This window comes from Haliotis cracherodii, unplaced genomic scaffold (genome assembly GCF_022045235.1).
Source record: "Haliotis cracherodii isolate W230 unplaced genomic scaffold, xgHalCrac1.p SCAF_15, whole genome shotgun sequence".
NCBI classification, from domain to species: domain Eukaryota; kingdom Metazoa; phylum Mollusca; class Gastropoda; order Lepetellida; family Haliotidae; genus Haliotis; species Haliotis cracherodii.
This window is the reverse complement of record NW_027266270.1, coordinates 32,802,433-32,818,206: the sequence shown is the minus strand read 5'-3', so window position 1 is coordinate 32,818,206 and position 15,774 is coordinate 32,802,433. Positions and strand designations below refer to the sequence as shown.

The 15,774-nt window shown below is 42.4% G+C and overlaps 1 protein-coding gene across 3 annotated transcripts in view; it reads right to left on the bottom strand.

Annotated features, from left to right (window-relative positions):
* The window catches only part of LOC139462060 (uncharacterized), a 50,171-nt gene extending 38,191 nt beyond the window's left edge, over positions 1 to 11,980 (bottom strand). The window contains exon 1 of one of the 3 annotated variants that reach the window (XM_071243561.1): positions 11,619 to 11,980. The gene's annotated coding sequence lies outside the window, so the exon portion shown is untranslated. The remainder of the gene's footprint in view (positions 1 to 11,618) is intronic. The other 2 variants (XM_071243560.1, XM_071243562.1) reach the window with 2 other exon arrangements.
* Positions 11,981 to 15,774: the final 3,794 nt, after the last annotated feature.

Genomic DNA, 15,774 nt, shown 5'->3' with positions numbered 1-15,774 from the left:
GATATATTGTTTATGAATCGGGAGGTCGATTTCGTTTCACGATTTTGACTGGACTATACATAGACTCATAAGTCCAGCCATAACATAACTCCATAATTCTAGCCTAGTTCGGAAAGGGTGGAAACTGGACCTTTACAATCAGTTAACGCCCTTCCCTGGGCAAGATGTACACACCAGGCGTTGAGAGCACGGGCAACAATCAACAGCATCGCATTCAGGAACGTGACATGTCCACCTATTTGAGTAGACTCTTATAACAATCAATGGCGGGCTATGGAGTCATAGTTCTTAAATACATGTGAAGGGCGTAGCGCCAAAAGGGGCCAAAATGCATTTTTGGCCCTTTTTGCATATTACTGCATAAATAACATCTATGAGTTCTTGTCTACTTGTAGAAAAATTATTGTATGTTTTCATTGATAAGTTTCTGTAATATAGCTACTTAATATTCTGCAAAAGGGCCAAAGTCAAGTTCCAAATAGGCATAAGTCACTCTTCTTGATTTTGGACCTTTTAGCTCTCATTTCCGGTAAGGTTGAGACTGGTTGTTAAAGAGATTTTGAAAGTTAGTACACGTTATAATTTTTTTTCAAAATACAGACATTGGCCCTTTCCATCCTTACACAAATTAAAAACCTTAAGTTATTTCCTTTTTTTGAATGTTTATTTTATAATAACATTTATAGGTATGCTGTGAAAAAATGTTCACGTTTAGGAATTTATTGCTGAATAAAAAATATTTATTAGCATGCATATGGTTATGATTTTCATTTCTTATCTAAAACATGACATTGGCCCTTATGGCTCTAAGCGCTTCATGTGTATATAATATATCTGAATGTAAGAGTCGATTTGAGTGGATCTGGTATAGCGTCGCTTTGAGTGAGTGAGTGAGTGAGTGAGTTGGGTTTAACGCCGCTTTTAACAGTATTCCAGTTATATCGCGGCGTGTCAGCTTAATGTGGGAGGAAAGCCCGAAGTGATGCAGGTCTCAGACGTTTATCATTTCGGTGAAACCCACGAGCACGGGTATGGTGCTGACAAACCTAGAAACATAATCGCGGCGAACCGGGATTCGAACCAAAATCATAGGTTTCTGGCGTGCCCAAGGGACGCAACTCTGCACAGCAAATCGCGGCGCCTTAGACGACTGGGACACCCGTGCCCCGGCGTCGCTCTGAACAGTATTGCAGTTATATCACGGCGTGTCAGCTTAATAAGGGAGGATGGCCCGAATTGATGCAGGTCTCAGATGGTTACCACTTTGGTGAAATCCACGAGCATGAATATGGTGCTGACAAACCTAGAAACATAATCGGGGCGAACGGGGATACGAGCCCACTCCTAATCTAAGGGCCGACAGTAAGTTATTGGTTGGTAGCAGGACAATATTGTCTCCCACGGCCACATCAAGTATATGTGTGCCAGCTTAGCCCATTTGCATGAGTGCTCACACTATCAACCACCAGTTTGTTTGGTATGAATGGGAGCATTGTTCATGTGATGAAGAACTTCACGCGATGTAGCAGCAATGTTTTCAGTCACTGGTGAATGCTGCGTGGTCGTTTATCACTTCTGTGTCACCCAAGAGAACGGGTTCGGTGCCAGGGAACGTAGAAAATCTGAGATTAAAATGCTCGTTTCTGGCACGAATTATGGAGGCATATCTGTACAACAAATTGTAACAGAGGAAATTCTTTTGATTTTCGCCGTATACAGAAAAGTACAAATGCAAAATAATAAAATATCCAAAACTATTAATAACCATAGTATTTGTTATTAAAGAAACAGAATTTCAAATATTGCAAATGCTGCGGCTTAAATTCTTTTGAAACTTCATTTATACATCATGTCTTGTCAATTAAATCCATTTTAAAGTATCCATTACTATTCCATATAATGGTTTAGCAAAGTATCGTGTATTCGGTTTAATTTCCCCAATTAACTTCAGACGGAAGAAAACTTCAAAGCTTACAAGTTATTGTGTACTCGCTACAATTGTTTACTTCACTGCCACTGATGTCTTTGATGTCTGCCGCTTTCTGTGCATATTTAAGTATTAAGCTTTTATTGATTGGGGAATAAAAAAAACATTATTTCGTTTAAAAAACCAAAAACTAGGTTATGTTGAATTTAATGAAGATGACATTTAATAAAATAAAACAGCATGTATATATATCCTTTCAACATACCGATAATTATAAAATAAATATCACGTTGGAACGAGTAAATGAATTTAGGTCATATTTTAAGCTCCAATAAAGGTGCTATTGCCTGTTCAAAATGTGATGGGGGCGGTCGGGTAGCCTAATGGTTAAAGCGTTCGCTCGTCACGCCGAAGACCCGGGTTCGATTCCCGACATGGGTACAATGTGTGAAGCCTATTTCTGTGTGTGTTTGGGGGTCCGTGAAAATATCTTTCAGTGTTGAGTCAACTAAATGAAGATTAGTGGTCACAACGGTTGTATATCGTGTTATCATGCCATGACTCACTGACTAGCCTAACCCGCCGTGATATAGCTTCAATATTACCTACTGCGGCGTAAAACAGCCTTTACTAGTTCCTGACAAAATTGCTGCGATATCGCAGTTCATGATTACATGAACGCTGTTCCTTGTCGAGGTCCTTGTCCTCATCACATGTAGACCAAACAAAATAGTGGTTGATAGTGAGAGCATCCATGCAAATTGGGTATACTGGCACACAATCACCACCGAAGTCGTAAACGTTCAATAGGAGCATCGGGGGTACAGGCGGCCCAGTCGTCTAAGGCGCCGCGATTCGCTGTGCAGACTTGCGTCCCTTGGGCACGCCAGAGACCAATGATTGTGGGTTCGAATCCCGGTTGTTTCTAGGTTTGTCAGCACCATACCCGTGCTCGTGGTTTTCACCGAAGTGGTAAACGTCTGAGACCTGCATCACTTCGGGCTTTCCTCCCACATTAAGCTGACAAACCGTGATATGAGTGGAATACTGTTAAAAGCGGCGTTAAACCCAACTCACTCACTCACTCCTCCCACATTAAGCTGATACGCCGTGATATAGCTGGAATACTTTTAAAAGCGGCGTTAAACCCAACTTACTCATTCACTCACTCAACAGCAGCATCACATCAGACTTTCCTCCCACATTAAGCTGACACGCCATGATGAAACTGGAATCCTGTTAAAAGCGGCGTTATGCTGTTTAAAAGCGACGTTGAACCCAATTCAACTCAACTCAAACTCAACCTAGAATAGGATGCACCGTTTGTCCAGTTATCAAAGCCGCCGCAATTTGCTGTGCAGAGTTGCGTCCCCTAGTCGTGCAGTAAATACGTATTTCATTTATGAGCGATAGAAATTCTGTGCTGTGTTCGTGAAAGTTTAGATTGATATGATGACGTCATTTCCGAAACGAAGCCTTGGTGGCTTACGGGTGAAAGGCATTTATCATAACAGAGTGAGTGAGTGAGTGAGTGACTCTGGTTTAACGCCGCTTTTAACAGTATTCCAGTTATATCACGGCGTGTCAGCTTAATGTGGGAGGAAAGCCCAAAGTGATGCAGGTTTCGGACGTTTACCACTTCGGTGAAACCCACGTTCACGGGTATGGTGCTGACAAACCTAGAAACATAATCGGGGCGAACCGGGATTCGAACCCACAATCATAGGTTTCTGGCGTGCCCTAGGGACGCAACTCTGCACAGCGAATCGCGGCGCCTTAGACGACTGGGCCACCCGTGCCCCCCATAACAGAATGGAGATCACTCAGGGTAATCGAGGATGAAATTTCCCTTGAATTTGCTATCAATGTTCTATAAACTAACAGCCATAATTATGAAAATACATCCTTATGTTGTGCAATGTTTAAGCTGTCCGTTTGGCGCGCCAGAAACCTATGATTGTGGGTTCGAATCCTGGTTCGCCCCAATTATGTTTCTAGGTTTGTCAACACCATACCCGTGCTCGTGGGTTTCACCGAAGCGGTAAACGTCTGATACCTGCATCACTTCGGGCTTTCTTCCCACATTAAGCTGACACGCCGTGATATAACTGGAATACTGTTAAAAGCTGCGTTAAACCAAACTCACTCACTCACTAAAATGCTTGAGCAGTCTTTGTAGCTGGAAATATTTAACTTGACAGACAGGATAAGAGACTTGATAGACAATAACGCCGACTAAATATAACTGTCCATGGGAGGGCGGGCTGTCTGATTCGAACGCTAAACTCCATCCATCTGTACACAGTGAAACCTCATTAATCCGGACATGGTTAATCCTAAAACTCTACCTTCCGAGCGATTACTGCTCGGACCTTGTAAACAACGTGACATTACTCCCAAACCATAATTCATGAATCTAAATCCGGATTAACCGGGTTTTGCTGTATATGTGTTTGTTTGTTTGGTGTTTAACACCGCACTTATTTCATATGACCAGACAGACGAGTCTGGACCAGACAGTCCAGTGACTGATATCATGAGCATCGATCTATCCAATTGGGATATGATGACATGCATCAATCAAGTCAGCGAGTCTGACCACCCGATCCCCTTAGTCGCCTCTTACAACCAATTCCTACCCGGATCTTAACGGGTCAAAGTCACAGTCAAAAGACTGTTGGGGTCTATGGATTATTGTGTAAATATTTAAACCCCCTTTATTCTAAACCATTGATTTTTTAATATAGTCACACCTTTCCTTTGGAAATGTAATTTAATAAGAGAAATCATTCTAAAAGCACGAAGGGGTCAGATTTATATACTTTATATAACTATGTTTCATGTTTCATGCCTACAGGTTCATAACCTTAACGGGGGCACGGGTGGCCCAGTCGTCTAAGGCGACGCGATTCGCTGTGCAGAGTTGCGTCCCTAGGGCACGCCAGAAACCTATGATTGTGGGTTTCACCGAAGTGGTAAACGTCCGAAACCTGCATCACTTTGGGCTTTCCTCCCACGTTAAGCTGACCCGCCGTGATATCACTGGAATACTGTTAAAAGCGGCGTTAAACCCAATTCACTCACTCACTCACTCATAACCTTAACATTTTCAACCGGAACACTTGATGGGCATAATGATCAGTTCGGGAATGGAGGGGTTTAAAGATTTCAACGGCATTGCCTGCGCACTGTGCTGGAGCTTGTGAAGGCCGGTACAAAATCTGTATCGAACGCTAGTTGAGTGAGTTGGTTATTACGCCGCTTTTAACAGTATTCCAGTTACATCAAAACTCGTCAACTAAATGTTGGGGAAAGCCCTAAGTGATGCAGGTCTCAGACGTTTACCTCTTCGGTGAAACCCACAAGCACGGGTATGGAGCTGACAAACCTAGTAACATAATCGGGGTCAACCGGGATTGGAACCCACTATCATAGCTTTCTGGCTTGCCCAGGGGAGGCAACTCTGAACAGCGAATTGGACGCATGTAGAACGTTATGAAGGTGTGAATCGCAGATGTGATTCAGCGACCTGTGGGTGTCGGACATCTTTCCGAGGCAAGAGAGTTAACTGATTTAAAAAAAGTTCAGTTTCAACCCTTTCCGAACTAGACTGGAATTACTCGGCTCGATCGTAGCGCCGCCAGTTATGTCCTTTCCAAGCCTCTCCTATGGACCAATCTGATCCCACCTCTCGTATCACTTCCATTTGCTTCAAACAAAATGGCGGCGCCCGTTCAGAACGATCTGAGCGATAATCAAAATCTATATTGTGATACTGGTTTTACATCACGAAATGCACCTTGACTAAAAATATGAAAAGATATGGAAAATATCGGCTGACAACGAGGTGGCGATGCACATGCTTTGCAAATCCCACAATCGAGCAAAATCTGCACGACGGTTTACGAACCGGATTTCCATTTCATTGCTCGAATTTGATTGGACTATGCATATTTGGCTATTTTCAATAAAATGTGGATGGTCGAGTGTTTTGGTCAAACGCAATGTTAACGGTCTTTCGTCTTAAAATGATGGTAAGATTTGAGAATAAGATAAAAACTCTTCAGTTTGTTGACAATAACCATTCTGGAGACACATGCCAGTTGTGCAAGGAATCGGAATTGAAACCGCAAAGAGAAGGACGCTGCATCACCTCAGTGTCGGAGATCACACACACTATGAAAGACGCTGTGGTGAATAATCGCCGCGGGTGACAATTTTCAAAATCGACAATCACAACATTTCGAACCATCTGCGTGTTGCACGTGAATTCCCCTCTCAGCGTTTGGCTCATGTGCGCAAGATTCTGTATTGATTTGGATCTGAAGAAGCTACAGTTAGAATACTGTAGGATTCCACAATACCATCTTGAAAGTGGACATGGTTCCAGAGTGGATGGGTTAGTTTGTTTGTTTGTTTGTTGTTTAAGGACGCACTCATCAATATTCCAGCTCTATGACGGCGGTCTGTAAATACTTCCTGTAACACTGTAAATGCTTTTCGCATCGCTGCTACAGTGATACGGGCTTAAAGAAAAATAAACTAAGATTTTGTTTCTCACCGAAATAAATGTTACTCTACTTGATCAAGAGAGCGAGTGAGTTTGGTTTAACGTCGCTATGATCAGTATTCGTCTGCTTGATGTAGCGGGAAAGCCTGCAGTGATGCGACGCCGTGGGGTAGCCTAGTGGTTAAAGCGTTCGCTCGTCACGCCGAAGACCCTGGTTCTATTCCCGCCGTGATATTGCTGGAATATTGCTAAAACCATACTCACTGTAGTGATGCAGTAAGCTTTAGACCTTTAACTGCATTAAGCAATTCTCTAAACACCCGGAAGTCCACTTTGTAAAGATTTAAGCTATATTTACCAATGTACTTTAGGCATCATGCGGTCGTATGACACTGGCAACACAAAAGCCATCTACAAAATACGTCGATCTGAATCAAAGGTACCCTTCGATAGAAATGTAATTGATTCAGTAAATAGAGTGAGTGAGTATGGTTTTACGCCGCTTTTAGCAATATTCCAGCAATATCACGGCGGGGGACACCAGAATTGGGCTTCACACATTGCATCCATGTCGGGTATCGAACCCGGGTCTTCTGCGTGACGAGCGAACGCTTTATCCACTAGGCTATCCGTCAGCTCCTCAGTAAATAGAAACAAAATAATGCAATGATAATAGTTATTGACAATACCCCACTGAAGGTGATCGCTGTCAAAGTCGGCAATGTTTCAGCTGGGGTGTTACTAGTACATGTACTATTGTTTTAACTCGCATTTTCCGCCTGTTTTGTACTCGTTAATGTTTCCACTGTCAGTTTACCAGGTTTTCCGATACAAATCAACTTGTTGGTAATAGTAGCTTTTCTGTTATATTTAGCTGTTTTCGAATGTGTCAGTTGTGCTTAAAATAATCTTTATAATGATAGAACCTATTTCGGATGAGTCAGTGAATGGATTTTACCCCGTTTTGAGAAATATCCCTCAAGATCACTGCAGGGGACATCAGAAATGGACTTCACACTTTGTAGCCATGTGAGTAATCGCCTTCGGCGTGACGAGCGAAACTTTAACCACTAGGCTACCCCACCAACTTTGATGAAATCCACGTGAACAGGTATGGTCCTGACAAGCCTAGAAATAAAATCCTGGTGAAATAAATATTTGATTGTGACTTTGATGTCCATGCACATTGTCACCATGACCGACGCCTTCACCAAATGCCTCGCATGGTATGGCGCGGGTTCGAATCCCAGTGGTGATACTCATCTCATTAACCATTATCACAGTCTGCCCGAGTAAAACATATGCAGTCTGACACATTTAGCTGAAGTCCTGGTAGGGAAAGCAATCAAAAGTGAAAATCCCATTGAGACAATTGTAAGGAAGTTAAGGTTTTTCGTCTCATTTGGTAGTATTTCGGTTATATCACGGCTTATCAGCTCCGGTAAGTCGGTTATATCATGGCTTATCATATCTGGTAAGTCGGTTATATCACGGCTTATCAGTCCGTGTGAAAGCAAATCAGGTCTTAGACGTTCACCACGTTGCTGAAACTAACGCGCCACGGTGCTGATAAAACAAGGATGAGGACTGCGGCGAAGATGAGATTCTAAACCATGGCCAGCGGATCCTGGTACGACAAAGAGACAAAACTCTGCTCAGCAAAGTGCCCTGAGATTTCATACTTTAAGATAAACATACGTTACGATATAACACCCGATTGCCGACATGTGTGGGAGTGAGTTAGACTAATCGTCGCATATCGAACACGCCAGGGTCAGTTCAGTGTAGTTCACGCTGGAATATACTCCGATGGGTGAGTGAGTGAGTTGATCCAAGACCTCTTTGAACACTATTTTAGTTATATAATGACCTGGCTGCTTGATCGGCGTGGGAGGAAAGTTTGTTTGTTTCTTTGTTTGTTTGTTGTTTAACGCCGCACTAAGCAATATACCAGCTGCATGACGGCGGTCTGTAAATAAATGTCTGAGGGACTCCTCTGAGTGAGTGAGTGAGTGAGTGAGTGAGTGGGTGGGTGGGTGAGTGAATGAGTGGGTGGGTGAGTGAGTGAGTGAGTGAGTGAGGTGGGTTTAACGCCTCTTTTAACAGTAATTCCTAATATGGGAGGAAAGTCCGAAGTGATGCAGGTTTCAGACGTTTACCATTTTGGTGAAACCCACGAGCACGGGTATTGTGCTGACAAACCTAGAAACAAAATCAGGGCGAACCGGGATTCGAACCCAAGATTATAGGTTTCTGGCGTACCCAAGGGACACCACTCTGCACAGCTTTGCCACCGTGCGGCATATTGTGTTGGGAACCACGGCTAAATATGTTTTACTTTAAATATTTAGAAATGTTCACTGCAATAAATGATATTAATTCTAAGTGTCATATTTGTCCCTCTACAATTGAATACAAGGAAACCTTAAATGAATATTTATAATAGATAGAGCAGTGACGGTTATGAAGTAGGAACAATTTGGCGCATGCGCGTTTAAGTATGAAGTAATTGCTGGCTTTGTGTGCCATCCTAAGAGTTTTGCGGATGAAGACAGGAGTTATCATTTCCCTTTTAATTGACAGAGTAGTATGTCTGGATTGGCGTGCCAGGAAAACACCACTTACGTTGATTTGCTTGACAATAAAAGTGCCTAAGGTATCTCCTTGGCGAACCAAACATTAAGTGCCACGAGAAAATGATCATTTGAGAGCACGAGATCTCACGAGATGAAAAGAAGAAAGCTGTCGTGAATTGAGAGGACTCAATAAGATTCTCATTTCCGAAGCAAAAACGTTTATAAAAAGGAGAAATTTGACAGAGGCTGGTCTTCCATACTTTGGGGACTTGCAAAAACTGACGCTAGTTGGAAACTATAAAAAAGCGAAACGAGTTAAAGATAGTGTAGGAAACGGATCAGGAGCAGATGTCGAAAGTAATTACAGCGGCCGAAATGGAAAATTTGAATTATTAACAGAAATTTATTTTGCCAGTGAGACAACCTGAAATGAGAACTGATATTAAAATTGTGTTTTCAATGAGTCTTTAAACTGAAAAAATTTGATGTATAATTTTTTTTACTGAAAGTTTTGGAAGAAAGTTCCTAATTGTATGCAGTGGATCATTTCTCGTTAAAAACACTATAATGAATTGTTGAAGTCACCACACGATATCGCGACAAAGCGATAGTACGATGCGATTTAGCGATACAGCCACAAGCAATATAGCCATAACAGAGAGTAAGGACGATACGATAGTTCCTGTAATGTAAGGATCACCCAGCGTGGTCTAGTGGTAGAGCGTCTGCCCGGAGAGCGAAAGGTCCGGGATTCGATCCCCGGCCACGCCATACCAAAGGCGTTAAAAGACGGTACATGTTGTTACCCTGTCTGGCGCTCGGCATTAAGGGGCTATAACAAGGACTGGTCGGCTCGGAGTCAGTATACTGTGTCTGAGTGGGGTATTTATGTTAAATTGCGGCATGGTATCTCAATGTGCTGGCACTATAAATCGGCATCAGTGCGGACTAGTACAAGCACACACACACACACACACACACACACACACACACACACACACACACACACACACACACACACACACACACACACACACACACACACACACACAGAGAGAGAGAGTAGCGTGCGTTAAGCCCCATGTAAGTAACCCGACATCTGCTGTCAAACGTAGCACTGGAAATATCGATAGTCCACACATTTCGCCTTCTTCTCCGGATATCGATGTTCTTCTATGCACGTGTTCACAGTAGATCATGCAAAATGCACTTTCTTCTGGGAAGATAAAAGAGAACGCACACTTCCAAAAATACGAAAGAATATTGAACGCTAGGATACATGGCTTTATATAAATTGTATTCGATCATTTTGGCCGATCCCAGTCTCTACCAACGTTAACAAGATGTTACAAAGGAGCGATTCTTTTACTGAAGTTCGAAAGAAAACAATTAATCTTAAGTTGCAGTTGAGTTCAGCAACCAAAAAACTGACGAAACACACGGGTTTAAAGGGGAACCAGCCCGGGCAGTGGGCAGTTCTAGCACATTTGATGGAAGTTGTTCAAACACAACTTGTTTAAGTGAAACCTCCAATGGCATCATGTATTTCGGTAAATCAGACCCCTCATTACATAGTAACAACGTTGCAACGTTACTCATGACACTGAATGCAACAATTAGATATAGACCGGCGTACCCCTTTAAAGTATTCACTTGCAACTTCAGGTAGGGAGACCCCCATCGTCATGGTCTCCTGGTTTTGTCTAGTGTATTGCATAGACTGTGTTATAACACCGTTTACCCAGACCGTGTCCATGGTCTCCTGGTGTTGTCTAGTGTATTATACAGACCGTGTTATAGCACTGTTTACCCAGACCCCCTCCATGGTCTCCTCGTGGTGTCTAGTTTATCATTTAGACCGTTATATAGCACTGTTATATAGCGGAAAAAATGTAAAATGTAAATAAAATCCTCCTCATTTTGAGTATATATATATATATATATATATATGTGTGTGTGTGTGTGTGTGTGTGTGTGTGTGTGTGTGTGTGTGTGTGTGTGTGTGTTTAATCGTCCGCATTGACTTTCATCTTGTCAAAGAATGGAGAACAAAGCTAACTTTCAAGAAGATCATTTTAAAAGAAAAAAGCCCAAACAGTCTTAACGATATGTGTCAGAAAGATGACAGTACACATTGTTTATGTCAATAATTTAAATGGTTCCTTTCATGACAATTCTCACATACATGTAGTTCAATTGTAGTTCAGCAAACGCATCGTCCGACTACCTGGTCTGCCAATACACGACACATCCATTCTCCCCAGTACACGCTGAGGCCATGCAAATATAGATAACTGAGTTAACGGCAATGGCAAACACTGGCTGTCTACTGGAGTAGGAAACCCGTTGTGGAACCATTAGAGATTGGAAAGTAAAATATGCTGACTGGAATGGCATTTAAACAATCGTGAAAAGGCAAATGTAGCGTGAAACTGATAAACTAAATAAAACATTATGAGAATTGATGTTAAAAATCTGATTGACGAATGATAAGACATTTAATGTGTGGAGACAATGTCACATGTACCAAGGAGAGAGAGAGAGAGAGAGAGAGAGAGAGAGAGAGAGAGAGAGAGAGAGATAGAGAGAGAGAGAGAGATCCTACCTTCAGTGTTCCCGCGTTGTTAATGACTGTATAACAACCCGCTGCCAACTTCGGTAACTGCGCCTGTCCAATTCCAAGTTTGAAGGATTTAGGAGCGTGTCCTGTGAGTTTATATACCCACCCAAATCAGACACCGAGAAGACACGGAGACAGACACTGTGTGATTAATTACCCAAAGTCAATCGTCACTACTTTTGTCTTTATAAAATTCGCTTATTCTTGAGATGTTCTTGCGTAAACTTGGTCGTCATCCATCTGTCGAGAGCGCGTGGACGAGTGTCGCCGAGTGACTGCCAACAATTGGTGCTAGTGTTTCTTTATTCCCCAATCAGATCGAGGTAAGTCTGTGACGTCACGCCCGGGAGCACAATCTTCGGTACTCGTGGTCGTCTCTCACTTGCTTAAGTTAATTACCTGACTTGCACGGTGCCAATTAATTTCACCGGCAAAGTGATAAAGAGTTCTCAGATTACTATGGTGTCGGGAGACCAGTCTTAGAGAGTAGAGTGTTTGTGTGGTCAACTCTGCCCACAAGGAAACGTCGTACGTTGTTCTGAAATACCTGAATGGAAATCTTTCATGCTCCCGATTATCTGCTTGGCTGTATCGATTATGCCCATTGTCGGGGACCTCGCCATGGCCATACCTGGAACGAACATTCGTTGAAAGGAAACGACACCCACGCTATATATGACATACCTTAAAGAACTGCAACATGTCTCAGTGAAGGATTTTGTTTTGTTGGAACATTTTTTTTCAACTTTTCACAACGCTCATGTTTTATGGTGTCACCACGGTAACAAACCTCGAACAATTTTGTTTGGTATGCTGTGATTTAAATGAAACGTTGTTCTTCAACAGTGTCAAACCTAACCCGCCAACTCATTACCATCCTTTTGAACACATGACAAACCGAGCTCGAGCATTAATGATACTATCAACGTTAAATGGTCTTATAAATCACAGATAAACTATCCCATAATAAACTATTACAATTCTAAAGACACTTTTAAACGATGACGCAGTTGACTCTAAGGCATCTAAGACACTGTAATGTGATGCAGAGTTGTGTCTAGCCGTGAAGATCCGGGGTAGAATAGGTCTTCAGCTACCCATGCTTGCCGTAAGAGGCGACTATGCTTGTCGTACAAAGCGACTAACGGGATCGGGTGGTCAGGCTCGCTTACTTGGTTGATGCATGTCATCGTATCCAAATTGCGTAGATCGATACTCATGATGTCAATCACTGGATTGTCTGGTCGAGATTCGATTATTTAGAGACCACTGTCATATAGCTGGAATATTGCTGAGTGCGGCGTTAAACAACAAACAAACAAACAAACCGAGTTGTGGCCCTTAGTCGTACTGAATTCCTATGATCGTTGGTTCGAATCCAAGATATAAGGTGTTTTTTAAGAACTATTTCGTGTACTATCGCGATACGAGGAGATAGTAGTTGTAAACGCAGATCTGGGAAAGGTGGCCACAGGTGACCAAGTCGCCATAGGTGCTGCAATTTTACTGTGTAGAGGTGCGTCATTTTGTCGAGGTTCGAATTTTAAAATCTACCTGATTGTGTTCATTAGTTTGTCTGTGCCATACCCGTGTTTGTGGGCTTTGATCAAAGGTGGCAAACACTTTAAATCCTTTACTGACTCACTCAACCACTCACTCACCAACTAACATACCCATACACGGGCCCATACACCAATTCAATCTGACCAATCTGATCCAATTGACTATGCCTGTCAAAGGAGGAGACTGACCGTATCGGTTGGTCAGGATCGCCGACCTGGTTGATGCATGTCATCGTATCCCAACTGCGTGGATTGATGCTCATGATGTCAATTTCTGTATTGTCTGGTACCAGACTCGAGTATTTACAGACCACCGTCATAGCTGGAATATTTCAATAAACAAACAAACAAACAAACAAACCCACCCACTCTGGAACCATCTCCACTTTCAAGACGGTATTGTGGAATCCTACACTATTCTTACAATAGTGTAGCAACTAGTTTTCAAAGTATCGATGTTGGGTGGGGTTCGGGGATCGGCGGCAACAAAAGACACACTCATGTCAACCGAGCCGCTCAACCATTTGACAATACAACCTTTGAAGTAAAGCCATTGATTCTGGTGACATCGAGGACAATAAAGACGCACGAACTTCGACCACAATGAAACAAGGACAAGTTTATTAGAAAATGGTGGGTCCTATTAAACAAGGCGAACATCGTTCTGGCGTTATCTGTATCAATACGGATCATTAAAGACGTCTCCCTCTTTGACAATAATCTGGGGATATACTCCACGATGACAATGCTGAACATGAGGATAGATCTGATTTATTGTACTGGTAATCTTAGTCAACAGCGCATTAATGAATGGAATGTGTAATAATCATTGGTAGCAATTTCGAGACAATGTCAATCTGAGCCTCAACGAGAATTGGCTGTGTTCTATTCTGGGTCTTGGCTGCTATGCTATTAAACCACCCTGAAAGGAGCAGAGCAGTCAATGGCTGGGAAACCGTATTTTATCTACATCGCGACCTGGCCTTAACTATTTCGGTTCAAGCTTATTTGGGGAAAAGATAATTTGTTCCAGAAAAGGCTTGAAAAATAATGTGCCCACGCTCGCACACACATGTTCACTGGAGATCCTTGGTGATATGAAGTAAGAGTCTTGCTGTTCTAACAAAATTGCGTGTCTCCTTCTGTTACAGAGAAAATTATACGACTTAAAGCAGGGACAACGCACTAACACTCGTTTTCATTGCAATTGAAACTATTTATATCTGTTAAAAACTTGTTTGTATATATCTTCAAGTTATTTGGTCGGACATGCTAAAAATGGTTCTGGTGTCTGCTTAACTGTCATATGTCTGATACTGCTTCAAAATGTCCAGCACTTTATGCCTAAAACTATATTACAACCCACCACCATCTACGACTTGGTCTTGTCTCCTCCAAAGTGACTACGCCGATACAATGCATCCGCCGAAGCAGGATAGGTGTGATAGTGTGGGCAAAATATTCTGTTCCTAACACACCGTCGTCGGTATGGTAGAAGACTAGACATGTATCTCTGAACGGCTGCAGATTCTTTTTGTAGAACACTGAATCACACGCGAGACATTAGAATGTTATCGGGGAGACATTAGAATGTTATCATTGTCTGATCAATTTCTGGCTTTAAGGGTTTCTGGGAGAACCCCATCGTCATGGTCTCCTGGTTTTGTCTAGTGTATTATATAGACTGTGTTATAGCACTGTTTACCCAGACCCCATCCATGGTCTCCTGGTTTTGTCTAGGGTATTTTATAGACCGTTATATAGCACTGTTTACCCAGACCCCATCCATGCTATCTTGGTGTTGTCTAGTGTATTATATAGACCGTTATATAGCACTGTTTACCCAGACCCCATCCATGATCTCCTGGTTTTATCTAGTGTATTATATAGACCGTGTTATAGCACTGTTTATTGAGATCGTGTCCATGGTATCCTGGTGTTGTCTAGTGTATTATATAGACCGTTATATAGCTCTGTTTACCCAGACCCCATCCATGATCTCCTGGTGTTGTCTAGTGTATTATATAGACCGTTATATAGCTCTGTTTACCCAGACCCCATCCAGGGTATCTTGGTGTTGTCTAGTGTATTATATAGACCGTTATATAGCACTGTTTACCCAGACCCCATGCATGATCCCCTGGTTTTGTCTAGTGTATTATATAGACCGTTATATAGCACTGTTTACCCAGACCCCATGCATGATCTCCTGGTTTTATCTAGTGTATTATATAGACCTTGTTATAGCATTGTTTACCCAGACCACCTCCATGGTCTCCTGGTTTCGTCTAGTGTATTGTATAGACCGTGTTATAGCACTGTTGACCCAGACCGTGCCCATTGTCTCCTGGTGTTGTCTAGTGTATTATATAGACCGTGTTATAGCACTGTTTACCCAGACCTTCTCCATTGTCTCCTGGTGTTGTCCAATGTATTATATAGACCGTGTTATAGCACTGTTTACCCAGACCACCTCCATGGTCTCCTGTTTTTGTCTAGTGTATTATATAGACCGTGTTATAGCACTGTTTACCCAGACCCCATCCATGGTCTCCTGGTTTTGTCTAGTGTATTATATA